The sequence below is a fragment of the Mycteria americana genome, chromosome 2 (genome assembly GCF_035582795.1).
Source record: "Mycteria americana isolate JAX WOST 10 ecotype Jacksonville Zoo and Gardens chromosome 2, USCA_MyAme_1.0, whole genome shotgun sequence".
In the NCBI taxonomy this organism is placed as follows: domain Eukaryota; kingdom Metazoa; phylum Chordata; class Aves; order Ciconiiformes; family Ciconiidae; genus Mycteria; species Mycteria americana.
Genome location: NC_134366.1, coordinates 86333935 through 86358259, shown reverse-complemented (window position 1 = coordinate 86358259; position 24325 = coordinate 86333935).

Genomic DNA, 24325 nt, shown 5'->3' with positions numbered 1-24325 from the left:
GTTACCCCCTGGAAAACTGCCCTCAGGGACAAGGGAGCAGAACAGAGCTGGCAGATCTTTAAGGACACTTTCCATAGAGCGCAAGAGCTCTTGATCCCCAGGTGTAAGAAGTCAGGAAAGGACCAGCGTGGCTGAGTCGAGACCTGCTGGTCAAACTAAAGGGCAAGAATGCACAGGCAGTGGAAGCAGGGACAGGTATCCTGGGAAGAGTATAGGGAGGCTGCCCGTTTGTGTAGGGATGGGGTCAGGAAGGCCAAGGCGCAGCTGGAGCTGAACTTGGCAAGGGACACAAAGAATAACAAGAAGGGCTTCCACAGGTATGTCAGACAGATAAGGAAGGTCAAAGAAAGCATACCCACCCTGATGAGCAAGACTGGCAAACTGGTAACAATGGATGAGGAGAAGGTTGAGGTACTCAACAACTTCTTTTGCCTCAGTCTTCACTGGCAACCTCTCTTCGCACACCTCTCGAGTGGATGGACTGCAAGCCAGAAACTGGGGGAGCAAAGTCCCTCCCACTGTAAGAGAAGATCAGGTTTGTGACCACCTGAGGAACCTGAACATATGTAAGTCTATGGGACCTGAAGAGATGCATCCTAGAGTCCTGAGGGAATTGGCTGATGTAGTTGCCAAGCCACTCTCCATGACATTTGAAAAGTCATGGCAGTCAGGTGAAGTCCCTGGTGACTGCAAAAAGGGAAACATTGTGCCCATCTTCAAAAAGGGTAGAAAGGAGGAGGCTGGGAACTACCGACCTGTCAGCCTCACCTCTGTGCCTGGGAAGATCATGGAACAGATCCTCCTAGAAGCTGTGCTAAGGCACATGGAGGACAGGGAGGTGATTCGAGACAGCCTGCTAGTGGCCTTCTATGATGGAGTGACTACAACAGTGGACAGGGGAAGAGCTACGGATGTCATCTATCTGGAATTTGACAAGGTCCCCCACAACATCCTTCTCTCTAAATTGGAAAGATACGGATTTGATGGGTGGACTGTGTCATGTTTTAACCCAGCAGGTAGCTAAACACCACAGAGCTGTGTGCTCACTCCCCCATCCTGCAGTGGGATGGGGGAGGGAATTGGGGAGGAAAAAAAAAAAAGAGTAAGATTCATGGGTTGAGATAAAGACAGTTTAATAGGACATAAAAGGAAGGGAAAATAATGATAGTAATAATAAAAGTATATACAAAATAAGTCACGCACAATGCAATTGCTCACCACCCACCGACCGATGCCCAGTGAGTTCCCGGGCAGTGGCCTACCGGCCAGCTTTCCCCCTAGTTTATATACTGAGCATGACGTCATATGGTATGGGATAGCCCTTGAGCCAGTTTGGATCAACTATCCTGGCTGTGTCCCCTCCCAGCTTCTTGTGCACCTGGCAGAGCATGGGGAGCTGAAAAGTCCTTGACCAGTGTAAGCACTACTTAGCAACAACTAAAACACCAGTGTGTTATCAGCATTATTCTCATACTAATCCAAAACACAGCACTACACCAACTACTAGGAAGAAAATTAATTCTATCCCAGCCAAAACCAGGACAGGCTGTTTGGTGGATGAGGAATTGGTTGGATGATCACATCCAGAGGGTAGTGGTCAATGGCTCAATGTCCAGATGGAGATCGGTGACAAGTGGTGTCCCTCAGGGGTCTGTTTTGGAACCAGTACAGGTTAATATCTTCATCAATGACATAGACAGTGGGATTGAGTGCACCCTTAGCAAGTTTGAAGATGACACGAAGCTGAGTGGTGTGGCTGACACACCTGAGGGATGGGATGCCACCCAATGGGACCTGGACAAGCTGGAGAAGTGGGCCTGTGTGAACCTCATGAGGTTCAACAAGGCCAAGTGCAAGGTCCTGTACCTGGGTCAGGGCAACCAGTGCTGGGGGATGAAGGGATTGAGAGCAGCCCTGAAGAGAAGGACTTGGGGGTACTGATGGATGAAAAATTGGACATGAGCCAGCAATGTGTGCTTGCAGGCCAGAAAGCTAACTATATCCTGGGCTGCATCAAAAGAAGCGTGGCCATCAGGTTGAGGGAGGTAATTCTGCCCCTCTACTCTGCTCTGGTGTGACCCCACCTGGAGTACTGCATCCAGCTCTGGAGTCCTCAGCACAAGAAAGACATGGAGCTGTTGGAGCAGGCCCAGAGGAGGGCCATGAAAATGATCAGAGGGATGGAACACCTCTTCTATGAAGAAAGGCTGAGAGAGTTGGGGTTGTTCAGCTGGGAGAGAAGGCTCCAGAGAGACCTTATTGTGGCCTTTCAGTATTTAAAGGGGGCTCATAAGAAAGATGGGGACTTATAACAAGATGGAGCCCATAGGAATAGGACAAGGGGTAATGGTTTTACACTAAAAGAGGGTAGACTCAGACCAGATATAAGGAAGAAATTTTTTACAATGAGGGTGGTGAAACACTGGAACAGGTTGCCCAGAGAGGTGGTAGATGCCCCATCCCTGGAAACATTCAAGGTCAGGTTGGATGGAGCTCTGAGCAACCTGATCTAGTTGAAGATGTCCCTCCTCGTTGCAGGGAGAGTTGGACTAGATGGCCTTTGAAGGTCCCTTCCAACCCAAACCGTTTTATGATTCTATGAAATCATAAAGCACTTTAGATAATCTGGTGTTGTAAAAGCAGAGGGTGACTTTTGTACATTGCTGTGTGCTGTCCAGCACTCTGTAGTAACCAGAGAACTGCAATGAAGTAAGCTGCTGGTTTTTGCTCTCTTTATCAAAGGAAGCTAATGTATCATTTCCCTCTGGCTTGAGCTGGCAATTTTTCTTTTTTACTACCATAAATAAAGAACTGAAGAATTTTCTGGATTCAGCACTTGTTGAAATGAATGGGACCATTTCTGTTGACATCTTCAGTGGGCTTTGGATCATGTAAGTGGTTCTTGTCTGAGGTAAAGCATTAGCTTAGTCTTCTGTCTCTCAGTTTTGCTCACTGGTTCCCCTTTTCTCTTTAATGCAAAAGTATATTAAGCAGCTGAGAAACCTATTAAAAAGAATAGGGAGATCATCAAGAGCTTGGCAGTTCATTAAGAATGCTGTTTGATGGGTTGGGAATATATATTTTGCATAGCAGGTTAAACTTTCAGGAGGACAGTTGTTAGTTATATGGGATGGATTTACTCACAATGTCTGTGCTAAACTGTCCAGGTAGTGATGGCCTGTGTTTATTTTTCATACCTTGAACTCCAGTCTTTCTCTACCATAAGCAGTTTGCAGATTTTAGTTCAATTTTGTGTCATAGAGTAGCTTTACTGCAGGGTCAGCCTGGCTGTATTAGATCGTGAATGTATTCTGTTTCAGTAGTGGACCAGATGCAGCTAGTATGTTTTGTTAGAGATACTGATGAAATACATCTTTATTTCATGTATGTGTGCCAACTATGGGCCCAATAACAAGATTGGAAGCTTGCCTTCCCAGTTCAAAATCCAGTTAACCCTGAATAACAAGAGGAATTTTAAATGCAGATCAGGATAAAACCCTGTGTATGTGTGTCTATGAGTGTGTGTGGCTGCATGCCTACACGTATTGACTTGACTTTAAATGCTGTCTTGCATAATACATTGTAGATCATTCTGCAAGAACAAATTATAGTTGGAACTTTTGCACACATAATTATATTGATCATAGATGTTGACCGTTAAACTAAGAGCATATTCATCTCCTGAAAAGAAGTTGTAAGTTACAAAACGTACACAAACAGTGTATATGTTGCAAAATATAATTGAAGGCTAGTGTGACATATCAGCAAAAGTTTGTATCTATTTTGGGGTACTCGCCTTCAAGTGGTTTGGATTTCACGGATTGGGAAGTAAAAATTGTTGGGCTTCTGTGACCTTGTGTGTCATATACAAGGTTCTGTGGCCATTCAAATGGGGGAAGACAAAATTAAGATAAATTGTGTCTGTAATTCAGAGTTGGGCTGTTTTCTTCCTGAACAAGCTGAATTTTAGTTTTAGTTTTCCTGAGTAAGAAGTATTTGCAGATATAGTTTGAAATAATACGTATAAAATTTATATAATTGTACTGAACTTCTGTATTCTCTAGCAAAATAAAAGTGCTAGCACTAGTAACTACATAAAATTTAGCAGGATACTAAAGAAGTGGGATCATTCAATATGGCTGGAACATAATCTTCCCATTTGTATTTTTGGTATATCTATTTTTAAAACATAAATTAACAAGTAAAAGTTGCTTAGTTACTGGCACTTTTTGAACCTCATCATCCACTTTCTGCTGCACTCCCACATTAAGACCTCAGGGGGAATCAGGGAATAGTCGAGTAACTGGAATACATCTAATGTAGTTAGAATTAAAAGAAAAAAAAAATAGAGCAGGCAAAGGAAAAGAGGAGAAAAGAGAAATAAAGTTATTCTTATGAATATGTATTTATAAAATATAGTAGGCTGCATCGTGTATGTGAAATTTAACACCCAGACAACATAATTTAGAGAGTAAATTGTATGGACACTTTACAGTTACCAGCCAGACAATCCTGCTTTCTTGTCAAAGAAAAGATTAAATGGAGAATGAGCAAATGTGGAAATTGTAACTTACGGACTACTAATACCACTTTTTGCCATTTTGTCTTTCATACCACAGCAGAGTGAGTAGTTCATTCTGACCATACTGTATAATACATGTGGCTTGGTTTTGCTTTTGGTGTTTTTGTCGCTTCTAGCGTGTATAAATAAATGTGGAAGTTGTGAGACTTTTTTTGTAGACTAGTTGCAGTAGTTGACATTAGAAAGGAGAAGAATAGGAACAGACTGAGGTAATTAAAAAAAATGGATTTAATTTGAAAATGTCTTCATCTCCAAACAACAGAAACCTTGTTTCTCTCAGAGGGGATAGATGTACTCCTATTATTGATTGTGATCACAAAAATAATGAGTGTATCTGCCTCCACTACTTTGAGGACTATAGGAAACGATTGCAATAAATCAGTAATACTGTTTGTGTTTCAAGAAGCTGAAAATAATACTATGTCACTGACAGAATTTTCTTATTTCAAAAGTGTATTATGGGTCAATTAAAAAATAATACTAACCTGACCTGAAAAAGGTATTCTCAGTCCAGTTGGTTGAAAATCAGTGTAACCCAGAGTAATTATATCAGAATATTGAATTCTGGAATTCTCTCAGTTCAAGTCTTAATAATGTCATATTGTGATCACAGAATAGGAACAGGGAGAACAAAAATTTATCGTTTCACTGAAGTGTTAAAAATGAAAAATGTTACTGGCATTACTGTAACTCAGATATAGTGGTTAGCACTTAAGACACCTAATAGCATAACAGGATAATGGCCCATAGACAGTTTGCATGGCTAATGTGTTACCAGCACCATTATCTCACGTTAAATAAGCTGATTCATTTATGGCTATAACCATAACTGGAGGATTTTTCTATTTATTTTTGTTGTACCAGAGACATCAGCTCTGTTCTATTTACAGTCATTCCCAAGTGTGTTAAAGCATAAATAGAATAGCCTTAATGCTGTTTTCATAATACGTTTAAGAAAAAAAAAAAAAATGGTTGGCAATGTTTCTTTAGTTACTGTCCCTTCTACTGTATTTATAGCTAAAAAATTTAGGCTTGCTTTGCTTTCATACTAACAGTATCTTTGGCCTTGTGTTCCATCTCTACTTTTAATTCTACTTCAATAATTCTTTGCCAATTAATTGTAATCCAATCTGCCAACAGGTAAGCGTGATAGCCATTGGCTTACAGTTATTAGTACTGCTAGTGACTTTGTGATAACTTTAGCATCTTGTTGTTTGCTGTGAATTAGTGTTTGCACTGCCTTCACCACACTGGTTGTATTTGTCCCGTGGTTTACAATGTACCTGACACAAGCTTCCAAATTTCATGAATATTATATCCTAAACTATTTATTTACTAGCTTTTCTGTATCAGTGCTGTCAACTATTTTTTTTTATTGTCCCTGTCTTCTGACTTTGGCTTTGTGACTGTCGATTGTGCTCATATCAATGATCAAAGGCCTGAGCATAAATAGAGTATTATGAAATACTGCATAACTGGGTTAAGTAAAATTTAAAAAGCAGTCTCTGTTTCTGCTCCAGCCTTCCCACACAAAATGATAGATACTGCAACAATAAGCCAGAAAAAATATGGCTGCAATACGTTAAAATGCATCACATGATACATTATGAACACATATTGAAATCTGTTTCTTTTACAGTATCTGTAAGCCATTGATCTTGTATATGTGCACATGTAAAATTATACAGCAGCCATACTGCAGTTGTCCACACTTGGCAGTTGCATTGATATGATGTCCAGTGTTGGATGCACCTTTCAGCCTTGGAAAGTTTAATAAATGTATATCCATACCTTTGTAGTTATCTGGATACTGGAAGGAAATGTTTTACTAGTATTATCAGATATTGGCAGTTTGTAACTGAATAAATCATCACTGACCATCAATGTGTGATAGACAATAAGATGTAAATTGTCTACTAAGATCCACTCTGGTGAGACCCCACCTGGAGCACTGCATCCAGCTCTGGAGTCCTCAGCACAAGAAAGACATGGAGCTGTTGGAGCAGGCCCAGAGGAGGGCCATGAAAATGATCAGAGGGATGGAACCCCTCTCCTATGAGGACAGGCTGAGAGAGTTGGGGTTGTTCAGCTGGGAGAGGAGAAGGCTCCAGAGAGACCTTATTGTGGCCTTTCAGTATTTAAAGGGGGCTCATAAGAAAGATGGGGACTTATAACAAGATGGAGCCCATAGGAATAGGACAAGGGGTAATGGTTTTACACTAAAAGAGGGTAGACTCAGACCAGATATAAGGAAGAAATTTTTTACAATGAGGGTGGTGAAACACTGGAACAGGTTGCCCAGAGAGGTGGTAGATGCCCCATCCCTGGAAACATTCAAGGTCCGGTTGGACAGGGCTCTGAGCAACCTGATCTAGTTGAACATGTCCCTGCTCATTGCAGGGAGAGTTGGACTAGATGGCCTTTGAAGGTCCCTTCCAACCCAAACTATTCTATGATTCCATGATTTGTGGAAAAGATTTGAAAGACACTGACTTAAATAATAGTGTGATTTGCCAGCAAGTCATGACAAGATCTTTAGCAGAAAGAGCAAAACATTTTCATAACTGAAATCATTGTGTACTGCGCTATTATCTTAAGGAGTATGCTTGTCAGACTGGCTAGTTTGAGAGAAATTTGTAGCAAATGCCAGGAAATAATGTTACCTTCTGTTTCTTTATTAGTGTAGCCAGCACGATATAGGTGATTTACACAGCTTCCTGCAAGCTCAGAATGAAGGTGGAAGGCAAAGTACTACTTGGTTTGGGGACCCTTTTGAAACTTTTTTCCAAGTGGTCTGTGTCCGCCCAGATAAAAGCACTATATCGTTCCTATCTTTTTAATAAAGTTCCATAAGTATATTGTTACTGTTTCTTCTAGTTTTAGTTTATCATTATTGACTGCAAATCACTGCAATTTTATAGAACTGTGTCAAATGTTTTTAAGAATTAAAAAATGAAAAGCAACAGCTTAGAAATGCATTGCAGCTCCATTTGTACTCTAGTGAAGAAAAAATTGAGAACATTTTATCCCCGTACCAACCAGAAAATAAATAAATAAGTAAAGCAACATGGAAACACCATCACAGCTGTTAGAGCTGCTCTGTGGAATGCACAAGTTAGGCAATCCATCTTACATAATTTAAAATACTGGACTTCGAGCAAGATACTGTGAAAATTCACACCTTGTTTTTTAAAGAAAGTAAGGTAAATAAGAGAACAACTTGCTGAGAAAGAAATGTAAGCCAAGACAATCAGAGATACTTCCTGCAATGGATTTTAAGGAGAATCAGTGGTACGGAAGGGCAGTCAGAAACTCTTATTAAAAAAAATATACACATACTTAAGGAAATAGATATTTATGTGTATATATATGTGGGTGTCTCTCTAGATACATCTGTATGTAATTTCATCTGGTACCTATGAACTGTATTCTGAGGTTATAAAGTCCAGTGGAGAACTTTTACCGCAAATACATGGCCATAGTGGTGTTATCTATTCCCAAACTTTTTGGTTTTTTTTCCTCTTTACACTTGCAATTCACTTTTTCTTCTTCATTGACTAATTGAAGAAAGACCTTTGAATCTTCAAGACAATTATATTCAAAACTATAGCTTTAGGTTTTCTATTTTCTTTTTAGATTTCCTGCTTTTCTCAAGTCAGCTTAATCATTATTTTCTATTGCCTTAATATGTTGCCATTTTACAATAGTAATCACCCAGCAGCACAACCAAATAATAGGTCATGAGATTTCTGCTTCTAAATCAAGGAAGTGGAAAATAAGCTGACCTAAATCCTAGGAAATTCTATCTTTAAAAATAAATAAATAAAAAAAAGGAAAATTGTATGACATCAACTGACTATATATTAGAGAAAAAAAATCAAGGATTGGGTGAAAAATGTTAATACTGTATTTAAAAAAGAAACAAAACATATAGATACTCACCAAATGAATAAAAAACACAGGTTTTTTGCTATTTAAGGAAGAGGAAGAAAAAGAGGTGTTCATCAAACTGAAATTGTCTGTTCATTTGTTCATCCATTTTTTATCATCTTTGCTCAGTTTAATGAAGGAAAACACCTTAATTTTAACACAGTTGGATCCCATCCCTTGTGTTTCACTCTAATTACTTTCTGTGTAGAAGCCAGTCAGGAGACTTAAACGGTCTCATAGTGAAGGCAGCCAGATGGTGACATCTGCTCCAAACTGATACTAGAATTTCAGCACTGAAGCTATTTTTAAACAATGTAGATATTTAATTTGGTATGCAAGTTATATGTAGCTTTATATGTATATATATATAATAAGAACATTTTTATTATGCAATCTAAGATCTGGAGTTTGGATATTAATACTAGATGACATTTTATATATGACTAGAACAGAAATAAGCCAGTGTTATTAGTAGTCTTGAAGACGTAGTTGACAGCTAGTTTTTAGTGAGAAATAATGCTCAATTTGCAGAGTAAAGACATAGAATAATATGGAAATATTAAGTCTCTCTTTTAACAAGAGGTTTAATTGCCTTTCTAGCCCATTAAAACTACTCAAGAATGAAAGGTTGAGCCTTTGGAAACATCTGCACTCAGATACTGAATCCAAACTACAGGACAAGGAGTAAGCTTTCAAAGGCACTGTGTGGTTTCTTGCCCAGTTTACATTCCTTTCTCAGATATCCCTTCTGCTTTTGAAATTCCCTGCTCAAATAATTTTGAGTTGAGAGAAAATTACACTACTTAAGATCTATGCATTGTAGTGCTTTGTACTTCTTATTTTTCTTCCTGTACTTTCTCAACCCTTACATTTCATTCCCTGTGTAGTATCTGAGTACCTCACAATCTTTGAGGTATTAATTCTCACAACACTAAGGTCAAAGAGGATGATACAGAAAGCCAGATGATCTCTGAGGTTTGCACAAAAGTCAGTGGATAAGAATGAGTTTGAACCTTGATTCCCTGATGTTCAAGTCGGTGTGTTAAATGACCTTTCTTTCCATATTTTATAGAGATTTACTTTGATGATAAGTTATTCCCTAGTCCAGCCCCTATGTTGTTTAAAAATAATTTTATCTTTTTTTCCTGTTGGCAAAAACAATTTAATTGCTTAGAAACAGCACTTCTAAAATCATGCATTGATGGATTATGTGTAAGGTGTCCAGATGGCAATATATTGTTTCCAGCTCCTCTGAAAAATTTAAGAAGAATCCAGAAAAAAAAAATCTAAAAAATTTCTCATTGCAGTAAGGAACAGCCAGGCCATTTGTTTCAGTGGATATTATACAAAATGCATAATGCATTATGAATTGTTTTGAGGACAAAGTTGTGAGGTCTAAACCAGGTCATTTGTTACTGGCTGAGATATAGTTGATTTACAAAGTTAAGTCATACATAGAGGTGAAATTGTGACCATTTTAAGCATTTAGCTGGCTAGAAAATGCTAATTTTTCCTGGGAGATAGGGAGAACCATGGGAAATTATTAGTTTGTCAAGAAAAAATGTGTGTGTGGATTACAGAAGGGTATACTACTTTCTTTGGATTTTAATAATTTCATTGAGACAATGCAATCAATGTTGAATTTTACCCCTTAAGTAAGAATTATTAACTGAGAATTAAGTTCAAATTGGCATGAATAAGTACACTGTTCAGTGAATTGAAAACTCTCTAATGCCATAAACAACAGTGTCTCTAGTTGTTTGAATACGAGGATTAGCGTGGCACTCCTACATGAATCAGCAGTGTGGGTCAGTCATACCTTAAAGAAGAGCAAACAATACACACCTGAAAGTTGGTGATATTATCATGGGCTGGACTCCACAGTATGAGCGCCCAAGAAAGCTTAAGGCAATAATGTTTGAAAACATTATTGGGTAAGGAAGAGGTTTCTTCCTTGCTTCTTCCTTCCTTCCTTCCTGGTAAGAAGAGGTTTCTCCTTACCCTGGGACAGAGTTACACAATGCCAGAGCGAAATAACAGGTCAAGGAAAGAAACCAAAACCATATGGAAAGCCAGCTGTCTCCTGTTCTCCAAGCAAGCTTTCAGAAACCTAGCTAAAGATACTGTTATGAAATTTAAAGTAATTTTACCATGTACAAGACTTTGCTATAAAACAGGAAAGGACTGAGTTTGAATGACTGTAATGTGAGAATCAATATATTTGCTCTAAGTTTTGCCCAATCTGAGAGCTGACTTCCATGGAACTTGGAAGGAGTGGGGTAGGGCAGGGAGCAAGTCATCCACAGTGCATGTTCCCAGAACATGCTTAATCTGAATGTGCCTAGGTCTTTGCTTTCTAAAAATTACTGATCTAGAGGCTATTTGTAAAAGATTAGAAGAAAACAATGGAAGTATCTCTAAGTTACACTAAAAATCAGCCCTGTCTTTCAAGCACTGCGGACTTCTGCTGCAGCCACTGTAGATATGGAGTATATGGAAGAAAAGTGATTGTGTAAAGAAGTAATTCTGTTCATCCTGAATTTTGTGCAGAGAAGAAAGTTTTTGCTTATTCCCTCTTACTGCAAAAGACTGCTGTGAGTACAGCAGCCATCTGATAACACTTATATTCATAGGAAAAGGTATTGCAATTTTTACTTATTCCTCCCATTTCAATCATACACTGATTCTTCCAGTAAATTAAAAAAAAAAAACCAACAAAACAAAAAAACCCCACCAAAACCACCCAAACCCTGCTGGCTATAAGCTCAGGAGAGAGACTGGCTTTATCCTGAAAAGAAAGCCTTGATCCTGTTGTATTTGCAGAAGTTTCCAGTTTATTTGAAGAGGAGAAAAAAAATAAATCACAGGATGTGCTGTCTTATATGGAAGATTTAAGTCCTACAGATGTCAAAAGAACTGCTTCTCTAATTTTACCTTCATTATGAAACGCCTTAAGGCACTAGCTGTGCAGTATTTTGACTGTTGCCTCACCCACAGCTATTGCTTCTGTGCTGTGGATCTCTTAAGAAAAGGCTGTGGCAACCTGTAAATAATAGATACAGTTGTTTAGTGCTGAACTGAGAAGTCTTACTGAATATTGAAAACAAAGGGAGATTCAAACACATCATTTACCTTGGGTTTTGTGGGATTTTTAATGTGTCATTTTAAAAACTTCAGGGCCACCTTTTTAATCCATCATGGGTGGTATTTTGCAAAGCTTTGCACGCACATTTCTCAGAAAACAGGGAACATGCGTAATTAGACTTTTCTGAAAAAAAAAAAAGTTAAATCAGTGTTCATCAGAACAGGCTTTTGGGTGCATGTCTGTCTTCTTGGGCTGCTCACAGTAGAAGGAGTAAATTGACAAAAAGGCAGGGAGATAGTGAGGAAAGGATAAAAGGAGGATTTGTGCTTGCAGGACTTAACAATGGGGTGCTGGAACAACAGGTGAGTGAATGAAATGTCATGGAAGTGAATGAAGTCTCTGCAAACAGCTCACTGGCTCTGGCACAACAACCTGTGAGCATGAGTGCCAGGTATTCCCAGCCTGACCAATTTCTCCTCTGCCCCCAGGCTCTATGCTCAAAGACAGTCAGGGGAACGAGGGAACTAATGCAGAAACTAAAGAAAGGCAACAATGTGAGCCAAAAAGAATGGCAACAGTAGGAGCAGAAGAGGTAGAAACAATAGCTGTGGTACGATTGCTTCAGCAGAGCGGGTATTTCATCCTATAATTGACTGTACATATTACAAGACTCCTGCAGTAAGAGTAAAACAAGACAAATATTGGCATTGAACAATGAGCTAAATGAAACATTTTCTCTTCTTAATCAGTAGCAAAGGTTGTGTTCCCCTTGTTAGGCTTTGGGTCACTTTCATTTGAAGTACACTGAATTGATACCAAATAATCTGTGCAACCTAGATATTTTGCTTCTGGTTAAGGGAAGTGACACAAAACTTCAGGCAGTGAAGAGCGTATCTGTAGAAATGCTAAGGATTAAATTATTTGTTGTTTGCTTGATATTTTTAATCCTCATTCCAGTTTCATAAGATGCTGGATATAACAAATCAACATTAATGTCTGTGCTGGTTTTGGCTGGAATAGAGTTAATTTTCTTCATAGTAGCTAGTATGGGGCTATGTTTTGGATTTGTGCAGAAAACAGTGTTGATAATACAGAGATGTTTTTGTTACTGCTGAGCAGTGCTTACAGAGAGCTAAGGCCTTTTCTGCTTCTCACACCACCCCACCAGCGAGTAGGCTGGGGGTGCACAAGGAGTTGGGAGGGGACACAGCTGGGACAGCTGACCCACACTGACCAAAGGGCTATTCCATACCATATGGCGTCATGCTCAGCATATAAAGCTGGGGGAAGAAGAAGGAAGGGAAGGCCATTCACAGTGATGGCGTTTGTCTTCCCAAGTAACCATTACACGTGATGGAGCCCTGCTTTCCTGGAGATGGCTGAACACCTGCCTGCCCATGGGAAGTAGTGAATGAATTCCTTGTTTTGCTTTGCTTGTGTGTGCAGCTTTTGCTTTACCTGTTAAACTGTCTTTATCTCAACCCACGAGTTTTCTCACTTTTACTCTTCCAATTCTCTCCCCCATCCCACTGGGGGGGGAGTGAGCGAGTGGCTGTGTGGGGCTTAGTTGCTGTCTGGGGTTAAACCATGACAATGTCTTTTTATAGAATTGATATTTTCCATTAACATAGATAACACAATAAATCTCCAAAAAGGTCTTTTATCTGTTCTGACACGTTTTTTTCCTTTAATGTATAGCCTTGCCAGAGGAGGACAGAAGAAATATAGTCCTTTAAAAAAGATGATGTTCATATTACTCATGTAAACTAGTAATGCTAATGTTGCTGGCAGGGTCCTTAAATCAGAGTATCATTCTGCTCTTTTCAAGACCATATTTTCAAGCTGAAATAGTCATTGCCAAGATGAGTAATAATTACTTCTGATACACTGGTAGGAAATTAGTGTTTGAAGTAAAAAATATGAAAAACTGACATGTGAAATGGCAACCGGAGTCTTTCATTATCTTAGTGATGTGCAGGATGCGGTAGGGTTCTTCACAGAAATGAATAAAATCATGGGGTCAGAGCCTGGGTAGGAGAGAGTGCGAAGGGCAGACCTGTGTGCTGCAAGAGAGAGATCTAGTCTGCAATTTCTGTGGTTACTGAAGCAATGCTGCAGTCAGTGGCCTTGCAGGTGTCTGCTGGCAGGTGTGTAAAGGGCAGTGGCAGAGACTCGCAGGTATCCCCTCTGCCTGACAGAGAGATTTGTTTAATCTGTAAAGGTGGTCTACTATCAGAGAAGAGTTTCTCCCTACAGCCCTTTCTCCTGTCTCCCACGTTTCATCCCACCCACCTGCCTCCTGGCGTGGGGCTGGAGAGCACGCATGCACATACACACGTACGGAACCACCATCAAACTGGGATCTATCCCACGCTGAACCATCACGGACTCTGTAGCCCTTTGGAAAGGCTGTTTGCTGAAGCGCTCTGGCTGAATGCCAGTTACAAATTACAGCCTTTCTTCTTGATGCCCCTGAAAGTTTTAGGAAAGAAGAAAGCAGAATGAAAGGAGAGGTCATCCTGAAGGTTTAATCTGAGGACCGGAAGGAGAGAAATAGCATTAATTTCCAGTAAAGAAACAGAGACAGGATAAACCGTTTGAGAGAGATCAATGTTAGGGGATGGAGTAGGAGTCCCACTGTTAGTAAAGTAAATCCTCTGTACTAGACAGATGACATTTCTGAATAAACCTTCCTTGTTGACAGTCCCTGGTTATCTTCCACAGCTTTTGAAGAAGGTAGAAACTAACCTCTGGAAAAAAGTGCTGGACTCACTCATGAAGCAATGCTCTCATCTGCACAAAAGAAACAAACTGTCAGCCTGAGGTGGAAAATATATAGGAAGGGCCTGTACAAATACATGTACATGCCTTTTCCAGAAGTAGTAAAATACATTCCTGTTGCCTAATAAACAGGATACGGCTCTTCAAGTCAAGGAAGGCTTCAAAGTTTCCCAAAACTAATATTTTGGTTCCAGACAAGTTTAAGCCATATCAGTGATGTCTGTCACAGTAAGATACTAGTGTACAGCATTGTGATCCTTGCTGAGTTGTATGATATGCACTGTTGTGTTCATGTTTCGATCAAAACTTCTGTGTTTGAGCAAGGCTGCTGCAGCCTGATCCTGGCCGGCTCCTTGAGCCATTGTATGAGCGCAGTGCCTGGCTGCACGTGCATGTGCTACTTCCACTCGCTTCAGTTTTACACCTTCATTTCCTGCTGCTAATACCAACAATTTTCAAAAAAAGGTGGCCACAGGTGATCATAAGTAATCCTTTTAATTGAGAGACAGCTTTAGTTTCTTTGCTTGGCATGTTTACTCCTGCAAAACCCTTGGCAAACCTCAATTAGAAGTTCTGTCTTCTGATGCTCTCAGCTTCAAAGGGGACCTTACTGCAGCCCGTCATCATAACAGGCTACGAAACTATGATAGCATGTTTACCCAGACAATTACCATTTTGATCACCAGTTCCTTGTGTCGCAGAGCCTTTCTGTCCTTGGCTTATCGGGGTTGCAGTTTCCTTCTTGCAGGGTCTGTGCTGCCATGAACTCAAGGACTAATTGATTCTTCAGAACTGTTACAGCATGAATGAGTGCAGGTACTGACCCTCATTAAATTGCTGATCTCATCTGTAAATTTTCAAAATCAGAGAAGATAGGGTTATGTTGAGTCACCTTTGCCAAGGAAAGTTAAACAAATATGAAAAGGTTATTTATAAAATTAAAATAAAAACAGGAGAAGTAGAAAAAGGCCACCAAGCTGCAAAGTTGCAGTCAAGGAAACAGTGTTATGACTCAGAGCTAAATTAATGCTTTGCTTCAATTGCATCAGTTATGTTGAACAGAGGAACAAAAAAAAGCAATAGCTCAAAAACACTTACATGGACAAGTTAAGGTAAAACTTAGTGTAATTACTGTGCTTAAACCGAAACGGTGTAAACTATTCCTCAGAAAGTTAAAAAAATGGTATGTGGAACCATGTATATAATGAAGAATTAAAATCTTAAAAACTCACACAAGTCAGGGATAATACTCCCAGACTGCAGAAAGACAAAAAAATATTTTATATATGCCTTTAGTAGTATACAGGACTTTAGAATGATGCTTGAAAGAAAGAGTAATTAATGGACTGGAAGTAAATGAACGGGAAAGTAACATAAGTTTACCTAAACAGATCCAGTGTAACCTGAGCTATTACTGATAATCAGTGTTCAAGACTTAGACAGAATACCTAATCCTTTGGGACTGTTGTACAGTGGTTTAGGGACTCATGGGAAGTTACTAGCAAACATAAAGAATTTAGGAGTTGGTATAAAAAAGTTTTGAAGCAAGCAAAGAAATACTTAATTGGAGTAATGACTCTAGTGACAGAAGAAGTCATAGGCTACAGGGTGGCTCCCTGTAGAAAGGGACTTTTTTTGTTTGTTTAAGAGATATCTAAAAAAGTTTTGATTTTTTCTTTGGTTGAATTAAATATTTAAATTTACAATATTGGCAGGAAAAAAGGGTAGATGTGCGCTAACAAAATTTGCTGATGGCAGAACCTGAGAAGCATTGCAAACAAAAAGGTAGAACTGCAATATCATAGAGAGGTGTAGGACCTTGAGAAATGAAGTAATAAAAATGGGAAAGTTATAATAATACATAGTGCAGAGTCATGCGTTTAGGGACTAATGAGATGAACATCTGTTGTAACATAGCACATTACAAGGTAGACATGAAGGGGAGAGGGAATTGCAATGCTTGGTAGTCAATTTTTGAATGTTTTTGAGTTATCATTGTGCTGTGACATGGAAATGGTGAATACAGTTCTAGGCATATTGTAGAGGCATTTCTGTAGAGAAAGGAGAGTTTTGATGCGGTTGTGCAAAGCACTGATCAGACCTCTGGAAGATTGTTTAAAATTCTGGCCACCTCCCTTCATGAGAGATCAATTTCAAACTAGAATTGATGAAGAAAATGTACTCTATAATAAAAAGAGAATGGAAAGCCCATCCCTTGGGAAAACGCTAAAAGAACTTGGCTTGTTTGTCATAGAAAACCAAAAACTGAAAGTGGATATGATTTGTTTCTGTGCACTGAGGAAGGGATAAATACTAGAAAGGAAAGAGCTTTTGAAGCTTAAAGGGCAGAAGTGACTTAAAAGCAAATGAATGTAAACAGGCCATGAGTAAAGTTACTCTGTAAATGTAAAGACACCTCAGAGGGTTGAAAGGGTGCAAATATGCCTGGAAAATGAGATCTGAAGAGAAATTACCAATGGTTCACCAACAAAATGGAAGGAGGTTCCAGTGCAGTTTGAGTTAAGATTATATGATTTGATTGTCTGTGATTGCACAGGAGTGTAGTCAGTGACCCAAGAAGTCTTTTATTCCTGTGTTCCTCATTACCCAGGTGATATAAATTGGTGTGAAGCCCCTTGAGCTTTTCTGTGCTAATTAACTGTGCTCCAACACTATGCATCTTTCAGCAAATCAGCACTGCATTTTAGGTAATTAAGTTCAGCAAATCTCACTGCAGTGAGTCCTGGCATCTGGGAATCTTTCCTTGTGACATTTCGTCTTTTCTCTAAACTTTTAAAGTATTTTTGAAAAGCTATTTTTCTTCAATATATGTGAGTATCTGAAGAAGAACGTAAGCGCATATTCAGAGTGTCCTCTGTGTATAATGTAGAAATAATTATACTATAATATCAATGTAGGTGATAAATGCTAAAAATATTGTTCTAAAAAGTTTCACTGTGTATACAGTGTAATTACTTTTGGTCTCATATTTATTACAGACTGCACAAATCTCTTTTTGTGATAATTTGTTACATTTGCTTCACAATGGTACTTCTAATTGTGTTACAGGGTTATTTTTATTCCAGTTGTACTTGCCAAGAAAAACATTTTAAAATAATGTCACTTTTTATTTTCAGAAATACCATATTTCCTTACAAGCAGAAAGGTGGCTGCAGTCATAAAGTACAAAAGGGAGCTAACACTCGAACCAAGCAAAAGAGGCTTTAATTGTGCTTCTTTTGGAAATCCTGCCATAAGGCACAGGGGTGCACCTGATCATTGCATTTCACAAGAGGAAGTTGGTAAGAGAATACTGTAATTCTGCCTCTCAGAATAGGATGATAAATATTGCCAGTTGACAGAAACTTATGAGTCCGAGGTTTTAGAGCCTGGTGCTGAAGATGTTGTTTCATCCTGGCATTAGAAACTGGACACATAACAAATAATTGTTTCACACATACATGGTTTGGGTCATTAAGTTCTCTTGTTTTCCCCATATCAGGCAAAGACAGGAAAGTAGGAGACAGGGCCGAGTCTCTGGGTCCTGCAGTGGACAATACATCCTGATCCTGGAGACATGCTAGGTAGACAGTGCTTCATCCCATAATTTTTTTCCTGGTTTGGGGCAGTGACTGCTCTCTTCTATTTCAGGCTCATTCAGAGTAGTTAGTTCTGCATGCTGCTACGGAGTAAATGGTGAACATCAAATTAAATCCTGGGTTGTGTATGTACTTCACTACACAGCATGAGGATGCATGCAGCAGGGAACACAGTGAGCCTGCAAGAAGAGAGAGGCACCAAATGGAAAGCAGTGCGTGATTTCCCGGCATGCATACCTGCCAGTGATCTGCTGTGCAACTGTTGATGAAGTAGCCAATTTGACACATGCAAAAGTAAAATTAGATTAGAAGCGTACAACTCTGAGATGTGAGCTTGCTCAGACAAGAAAAAAAGCCTGCTGGTTTTCTAGAATACTCTGATCAATTGTTAACAGTGAAAATGCACATATTAAGAACATTATGATTCCCTCAAAATGCCTGGCTCAGTGAAATCAGGGCCTGAGCAAAACAATGTGACTGCCGTTTTTAAAAAACTGTTTTTAGAAATGGGGAAGAATTACAAGATTTTCTTGGGAAAGACATGCTGACAGCTGTAAGAAGCCAAATCTTGCTGGTTTTACTCATGTTAATAATGCTCTTAAAATCTGTGTAACTGATTGTGTGAATAGGGTAACCAAGATTTGGCCCCATACCCCTGCTTTGTAAACATCAGCGTCACAGAGATTAATATAATTCTGACTAGCCAATGACATGTTCAAGCCTTAGTAAAATTAACTGTGTTTGGAAGGCTGTTCCTTTAAAATGTAAACCAAATGGCTCAAATGAAATGTGGGGCATGGGGAGTGGAGAGAAAATCAATAAACCAGCAAACTGTAAATGATGTGGAAATAACTTCTTTATGTTTTCCTGTTTTTGTAGTTTATACTTAGCACCAGTACATAAATGTAACAGCTTTGTGCAAGGGAAGAAAAGTAAATCCAAATCTAGAGAGTGTTCTGATGAGCTACCTTCTTCTCAGTGAATTCTCCTTTCTTCTCTGAAACATTAGATTTTTTTTTTTTTTACATACTACTATGTGAAGGTTGGTTACCAAGTGTTTGAGGGGTTATTAGCTTTTTATTTTCATGTTTTCTACAATATCTGTACATTACTTATTTCATTACCATCAATTTTCCAAAAATAGAGTTCACTGATCTTCATGAATTTCCATCCAATATTTCTGTTTGTAGGGAAGAAAGATAGTTTAAAAATCTGTATTGAAAATCATTCAAATATGTCAGATTGTTCAGGTTTCTCATAAGGACTTGATGGTGCCTCGAATTTTTATGTTCTAGAACATGCTTTAAACAGTCATTCTGAAATCTTCATAGTACTGAGGTAGGATAGGGAAATTCAGGTCTATCTTAAAGGGATTAACTGATTAGGGATGAATTTTTAGTCATGACTACATAAACCTATATAAACCTAAGCTGGGTGTCTGTACAATGAAATGCCATGGGAGAGTGGTACTTAAGAGAATTTCAGAGACCGTTCCAGTATATGGCTGCTGACAGACAGATGACTATGAAAAGCTGTGTTATGGCCAGGAAGATTGGCCACTTCCTCATAATTTCAGAATAGAAAAGGGTGATTGGGAAATGGGCAAGCTAGGTAAGTGTACATCACTAGGTGCAGGGCTATAAATGTCTCCTCTCATGCATAGTTTTCTTGATTTTCATCTGTATACAAGAGAATTGATGTGTACGTCATATGTGCACACAGAGGTCTGAGAAAGAAGTGAAGAGGAAGGAAAGGGTTTGGTTGGGGGAAGCGGGGGTTGGATAAAAACCAAATCCAGCATTCAGCTTCCTCAATTGTAAATTGAGGTGGAATGGTCTAGATCGCTCCCAGCTTCCTTCCAGTCCCTTGGTAGGAGGAAGTCCATCCAAGTCTGAGGACACGTTCCTAGGAAGTCTTTGGAGCTGGCATGCAAGAGCAGTGCAAAATGATAAATGTGAATGGATTGATGCAGAGAAGTTGTTGAGGAGAAGATAAGCAGTAATGCCAGCCTGTTTACTGAACTGCGATTAACAGTGAGGATGATGGAGAGTGGGGGCACGGCTATCTGTAGGAATAAAATACGTGTGTGATGTTAAAGCATAGTCAATAAAGTTGTCGCAGGGAGAATGTGCTCCAGGCTGGCAACAGCTCATCCTGGTTTGCTTATTTCTAATCACACAGGAAAGTGTTTCAGCCACAGCTACAGCATAGACCTTCGCAGTCTCCAGGTCTCAAGATTTTTGTGGGAAACCTCCAGAGTGAGGCTCTTGGTGGGGCTTGGAAGGATCATGGCCTGGCAGAGCAAGATTAGGTATTCAGTGAACCTGTGGAGGGACTCTACATTTATGCTCTGAACCTGTTAAATGGAGACTTAGGAATAAGGTAACTGGATGAAAAATGTAATTATGTCAAAATGGAGTGCCTGAGTAAGCTAATTAACTAGTCATGACAGAAATTTTATTCCTAACAGGAGCAGGTAGGGGACTTCTTTTTAAGAATGTGCAAAGTATAGATCAGAAGCAGGAACTTCTGCAATAAATTCAGCTTACTTCACTAAACACAAAGCATCTGGCAGCATATCAAAGTCTTCTCATATTTATTCAGTTTGATAGTTATTGATTTTTATTTTTCTCCATGTTTTAATTCCATAGAATGACCATAAAGAATTGTATAAGGGCAAGTAGAAAGAGATCCTCATTTGGTGAGCTGACTGAAATCAATGAAACCACATCTTTTGACATCATCTGAGGCCCTGGCCCACAGGACCCTTCATCTGAAGTGGAATAAGACACTGGTTATAAATCCTAAGGTGTTTTTTTCTGATCTCTGTTTAAAGCAGTATGCAGGTGCTTCTGATGTAAATATTCACATTATATTAAAAATTATGGAGTTCAAATTATGAACAGACAACTCAGTTGCATAGACAGTGGTGGAACTTAAATCAGAAAGGGATACAAACATAAGGAAAGAGCGCATAATTGCAAATATGAGCACACATTTTTACTGACTGTTGTTCCTGAAGAAGAGGCAAAAATAACTAAAATGAAACAGGAACTCATTTTATACAACAGCAGTGCTAGAAGTGTTGGGATTAGTGGGAAAAGGATGACTGATTTTACAAATAAGCTTCACTTTTGTAGATGTGTCAAGCTGGAAAGTAATTGGAATCTATGGAGTATAGATAACTGAGAAAATTTTACAGTTGAAGTTCTGACCCTACAGAATGGGAATTTTGCCATAGCTTAATTGGTACTGACATTTTATACAGTGCTTCATCACTAACCATTCAGGGTTCCGATCCACAAGTGATTGCACCACTTGGAGATTTTCCAGTGCTTTTACTGATCTTTGGATCAGACCCACGCTGCAGATGCATCACTCTTCTGTCTGAGGGATAATTTCACAGTCAGAGCTATCAGAAGAGCCTTAAGCAAGGTTGGGAAAGAACATCTATGTCTGAACAGAGACCTTGAGATGTGAGCAGTACAACGATTTTAAAAACCACCACCATGATTTTTCTTGGTCTTAACATTTGAATAAATGTATTCCTTTATTGCTAACTTGTAACAGCCAACTTGGCTAGAAAAAGTAAAACTTTTTCCTGTGCATTGATCCAGCTCAAGAACTGTTGCATCAGCTGTATCCTACATAAATCCTATTAGGCTAAATATGGAGTATTCCTACTTTCCTTTCATATAGGGAGTATGTGTTATCTACATACAAGCATCAATAAGAGTCACTGAGCCAAGCTCAGCTGTTTACTTAAACATGTTGAACATGAAGTATCAGAATAATCCCTTGACCTCCGAGAGGTTTTTCGCCTGTAAACAGTTATGTAGAGCTCAGACATTTGGTGGGATTAGGGCAAGGGTGTTCATTAACTCTCAAGACAGAGGCCAGATACTCAGTTTGACTAAATGAAGAGTATTGCTAGTAAATCTCAGAATTAAAATGTTTGTTCATCCTGGAAAAAAATGAACTATTTCTCTGTAAGCCAGATTGCTGAATTTATCAATTTGATTCTTTTTAGGACTAGAAAGCAAATGCTGCTACTAGCCAAGAAAAAGTAATGTAACAGCTATTATTGCATCCCCAGTCATTGTCGCTCTCCTACTACACTGTGAACACCTGCATTTTTCTGCTGTGACTTCAAATAGATAGAAGATGTCAAAATAAACTGCTTGGTTTTATGCAACAAAGTGACTTTTAGAATTCATTAACACTTGTTCTTTCCAATGGAGCTTTTAATGAAGTCACCTTACAATATTTAGCATCAAAATATAATCCTGCTAGTGTCCGCTAAATAGATTAGTTCACAAAGATAACATCCAAAAAAGTCTTTTAGTTGCTGTTGGGGAAAAAAATTAGTTTAATTTCTGATGTCTCCAAATGCTGCCCATCTTTCTGTAATTGTATAGCATTATCACTATTCGCTATTCTGTCTATTCTTGCATAGAGAATTGAAACATCATTCGAGTTTCCTCTGAGGATGGATTAACAAGATCTGCCGTGACATGACTTGATTAATTAATGAGGCTGGAGTATTCTTTGGTCCTTATGTGCTGTTCTTGAACTTCTTAGATGGGAAAATTCTAACCTTCAGTATTTTAGAAGCCAACTGGGTAAAGCAAAACTCTTGTATGACCTTCACTAGTAATAAAACTGAAAATCCATTATAGAATGTACCTGAATAGTTGTACATATTCAAGGTGATTTAATTTTTTTTTCATATTTGAAGAATGAAAGTGCACATGGTTAAAGTACAGAGTACAGAAAAATACTTCGCAGACTCTTTAAAATATAATTAGATACCTCTCTACTTTTCTTTCAGCAGTCATCTACAAAGAGAAATAGCTCTTGTGGGTGCTGCATTGCAAAAAGTCATCTCACCCTGTATACACTCCCCTAAGGAAATAGAGAAGTTTCTCAAAAATACAAGATGACAGCTAGCATATTGCATCCATTGACCCTGTTCTAGAAAATTCTTGTCCATGATTGAGTATCAGGCTATGTAAGGAAGTGTCAAGAGCCACATCTGTGATATACACGTGAGATACATATTATAATGCCGCCAGGTCTGCCTATCTCACCAAGAGACTGAGACTAGTATAAGACAACCAAATTCCTTCCATTTTACACATGACATGCTAACACTAGGGATGTTCAGATCCAAGCGGCAAAATAGGTTCTTCTCAAAAAAACCCCTGACTGAATCTGAACTCTGAAAATCGACTCCTGCTAATAGGATTTTTCTTACAGTATTGTATTATGAGTAATGTGAAACTCAATTGCCTGAGAGCTGTGGGAATTGTGTCAAAAAATCAAAATCACTGTAACGCAGGGAATCTGTTAGCTTTTTTCTTTTCTATAGCTGTTGACAATTCTGGCTAGGTAGAAGAGATTTTAACTGCAAAGGGAACTGAAGAAATTTCAAAGCAAGAAAGATAGGCTGCAAACAAGTGGAAGTAAGCTAGGTAAACTTTCACTGACCACAGATCAAAATCCTAACATGGCAAAACTTTCTGGAGATTGTCTTGTAGGCAAAGAGTGTTTTTCTCACTTTTTTCAGCTATAGCAAAGAACATTTGTAATAAAAATGACGTTTGGAGTACTTTAAGCACTGACCTGTTGAGTGGAAAAGAGGTGGAAAGACCATCGTTGTATTCACTGGATATATTTTCAGTACAGTTGTCTTGATTAGATACATTCTGTCAAAGCCTCCCAGATCGGGCAGCCTGGAACCAATATGCAAGAGAACTCCTTGCTTGCAATGCTGGACAGGACAGAGGTAACCAACAAGCAGCAAGCTGCTCTGAACTACCAAACTCCAGCAGAATTATAACACTTAGAAAACATCTGGCTGTTATATTAGCTTATGCACAAGCTTAAACTCTCTGTCCAGATAGCTTGTGAATTAAATTTGGAACCATCCAACTGGGTACTAGGAAGGGGAGACTGAGTCATAGGAGGGTGCTGGGCGTATGCTTAAGCCCTACCCGTTAGCAGTAGAGAGAGAATTGATTTGCATCAGATGGCATACCAGACTTAAGGCTATCTTCAGGCACACCTGGCAGAAGTAATAGAGATCTGGGTTTAGAGACCCGATAATGCTGTAAATTGAATTGTTTGTGGAGCTTAGTTGGTTTTGTCATTAAGTCAGCATTTTAGTGGAGGGTCTTAGGATCTATAGTTTGCACGTCAGTGTTAAGGATGGCAGATGATAGTTTTTCACATTCTCTTCCTTTCCTGCCCCCACCAAAGAAATCCTTTGTGAACTGGATTTTGCTCCTGGACCTTACTTACTATCTGTACGCTTCTCAATAAATTGATTCTCAGTATGAGAGTGTA